The sequence below is a fragment of the Garra rufa genome, chromosome 2 (assembly GCF_049309525.1).
Source record: "Garra rufa chromosome 2, GarRuf1.0, whole genome shotgun sequence".
NCBI lineage: Eukaryota > Metazoa > Chordata > Actinopteri > Cypriniformes > Cyprinidae > Garra > Garra rufa.
Window position 1 is genome coordinate 55,210,917 of NC_133362.1, and position 3,323 is coordinate 55,214,239.

General features: G+C 56.0%; 1 pseudogene; it reads right to left on the bottom strand.

Annotated features, from left to right (window-relative positions):
• Window positions 1-805: 805 nt before the first annotated feature.
• LOC141325990 (uncharacterized) lies at window positions 806-2,963 on the bottom strand (annotated as a pseudogene).
• Window positions 2,964-3,323: the final 360 nt, after the last annotated feature.

The following is a 3,323-nucleotide window of genomic DNA, read 5'->3' on the forward strand; positions in this document are numbered from 1 at the left end:
GCATTGCTGCAGTGTGGGAAAATGAAAGGGGACTGCAGCGAGAGCAGGCATAGCGGTGCGTAAAAGGAGTAAGCGGGGAGCTCGAGCGTAAGCGGGCATTGCTGCAGTGTGGAAAAAAGGGCGGGGACTGCAGCAAGAGCAGGCATAGCTGTGCGTAAATAAGCAGGGAGCTCGAGCGTGAGCGGGCATGGGGAAATAAGCGGGGCGCTCGAGCGTGAGCGGGCATTGCTGCAGTGTGGGAAAATGAAAGGGGACTGCAGCGAGAGCAGGCATAGCGGTGCGTAAAAGGAGTAAGCGGGGAGCTCGAGCGTAAGCGGGCGTAGGGAAATAGCGGGGCGCTCGAGCGTGAGCGGGCATTGCTGCAGTGTGGGAAAATGAGCGGGGACTGCAGCAAGAGCAGGCATGGCGGTGCGTAGAGGAATAAGCGGGGAGCTCGAGCGTGAGCGGGCGTGGGAAAATAAGCGGGGCGCTCGAGCGTGAGCGGGCATTGCTGAGGCGTGGGAAAATGTGCGGGGGTTGCAGTGCGTAAAGGAATAGGCGAGGCGCTCGAGTGTGAGCGGGCATTGCTGGGTCATGGGAAAATAAGCGGGGCGCTCGAGCGTGAGTGGGCATTACTGAGGCGTGGGAAAAATAAGCGGGGTTTGCAGCGAGGGCGAGCATTGCAGTGCTTAAAAGGGGAAAACGGGGCGCTCGAGCATGGGCGGGCATTGCAGTGGCAAGGGAAATTAAGCGGGGTGCTCGAGCGTGAGCGGGCACTGAAGTTATCGGCTGGGATACCAGAGAGAAGCATGTCTCAGGGGGTGGTTTACGGGAATATCAGCTCTGAATAGGGAGGAACTGGAGTTGGGAGCGGGTCCGCCTCTGGAGCCAGCGATCTGAATTTCTGGAAAGCAAAGCGAGAAAGAGAGTCAGCGATTTGGTTCTTGGAACCGGGGATGTGTTTAGCAGTTATAATGAATTGGTCACTAGCCGAAATCCAAATCAAGCGTCTTAGCCGGGGCATGAGGGTGGGGGAATGAGAACGACCCTTATTGGTGCAGTATACCGTAGCTTCGTTGTCGCAGTGAACGAGAATGCTGGTGGCGGACCACTCTTTCCCCCATAGGGAAGCAGCGACCACTAGCGGATAGAGCTCGAAAAGCGCAGAGGATGATAGCTGCTGGGGCAAATGGGTCAGCTCGGGGGGCCATGTGGAGGCGAACCAGCGGCCTTGGAGAAAACCTCCAAAGCCGACGGAGGGGGCGGCGTCTGTGTACAATTGGATATCGATAGGGGAAGATATCAGGTTGGTGTAAAAGAAGGATAGGCCGTTCCATTGCTTGAGGAAGGAAATCCATAAACTGAGCTCGTTGCGACACGAGTCAGTTAAGGAAATCTGGTCCTCGAGGGCGTGGGCGGAGAAAGCGAGGGAGAGGAGATGAGAGATGAAGGGGCGGCCTTGGGGGATGATGCGCATGGCAAAATTTAGGTGGCCTAGGACAGATAACAGCTCGCGTTTTGAACAGCTAGAGCTGGTTATCAGGGTGGAGGCTATCAGAATTGTTCTGTCAATTTTTTTCTTTAGGGAGGGAGGCCTGGGATTTTTGGGAATCTAATTTGATACCCGAAAATTCGATAGAAGTGGCGGGGCCCTCTGTTTTTTCCTTAGCGAGAGGAACCCCGAGCTCAGAAAACAGCTTTTGGGTTGTCAGGAGGTGGGCGGCTGGGGCAGAGTCTGCAGGCGAGATGATTAAAAAATCATCTAGGAGGTGGATCAGATAAGGAATGTTGTAGTTATTGGAGAGGATCCAGCAAATTGCCTCCGACAAAGTGTCGAAAATTTTGGGGCTGCTTCTGCAGCCGAACGTGAGGCGGACGGCGAAATAGAATTTGTTTTCCCAGCGGATGCCAAATAAGTGCCAGAAATCGGGGTGGATGGGCATTACTTTGAAGGCGGAAGTAATGTCGACTTTGGCCAGCCAAGCGCCGCGACCAGCCTTTTTAATCAGCGTGATGGCTTGGTCGACGTCGTGGTAATGAAGAGAGAACTCTTCGAGCGGGATGAGGCTGTTAATGCTTGGGAATGGGGAATTATGGGGAGATGACAGGTCAATGATCAGGCGTTTTTGCCTGGTGGCAATGCCGATGGGGCTGACTCGAAAAATGGGGAAGGGGGGGTGGGAAAGGGGCCGATCATGAAGCTGGACTCGATTTCCTTTTTGATCAGGTCGTCGCCAACTTCAGGTTCGGTGAGGGCGGAGTTGAGATTTGGGCAGACGAGGCTTTGGGAGGGGAGACTTAGGATGCCGGGGTGGAAGCCGTGCTTGAGACCTGAAAAGACATAATCAGCAAAATGTGAATCAGGGTGATGTAATAATTCTGCAGACAAGCAAGAAACATTCAGGCAGAGGCTGGTTCTTCGCTGGCGTGGGAAGCGATCTCCCGCCTGGGAGATCGAGGAGGAAGGCCGGAGCTGGTAGCTGCGGCGTGGCCCGAGCCGGGCGACGGCCTTTTGCTGCGCCTCGGCGTGGAGTATGGAGCGCCGCGGTCCGCGCGCGCTCTGCGAGCGGCCTTGGAGGGAGGCGTGGCTTTCGGTTTCTCCCTCGGTTGGAGGGATTCGTAGAGGCCGAGAAGCTCAGCTTTCGAAGCGCGGCGGGGAGCGACGACGCCGGTGCTGGCGAGCGCCTTGCGGAGCCCCGCCACGGTCCATTTCCCCTTGCTGGGGCGGAGGAGATGGCCGAAGCGTAGGATGACGCTGGCGAAGACACCTGACGCCTGGAAGGTGTTGGAGAAGGCGTGCTCTGGCGTCTAGGAGAGCGAGCAGCGGCGGTGCGGGAGGGCCTGCGGCCCCGCGATGCAGCCGCGGGCTCGTTTGTGGGGTCCTGCGGAGCGTTTGTGGGGTCCTGCGGAGCGCTGGTGGGCTCGACGGCAGGACTATCAGAGTCCGTGGAGTAATCCTCGGGAGGCGTTTGGGTCTCAGACATTGTGCAGCAATGCTGGAATCAGAGATAGCTGAAGGTAGGACTGCTTGGTTATTTAAAGGAACTGTAGTAATTGGATAGGGAGAGTGGCTGGTTAGGTAGTGATTGCTGATGATGAATTGGCCGTGTTAATTATCTGCGCGAGCTCCTCCTGAAATTTGTTAATGAAACATCACTTAAAACCAATGGAGTTTCGATCATTTTACACTTTAGGGAAACGCACCCCAGGACGGAAATAACAATGAATGCTGCGATCGATTTGCCTCAGAAGTCGGATGTCGAAGCTGGGAATTACATCCCATCCAAGTGGGTCGGATTCCTTCCCAGAGCCAAAGCAGCAGGCTCATGCCAGTTGTGGGCGGA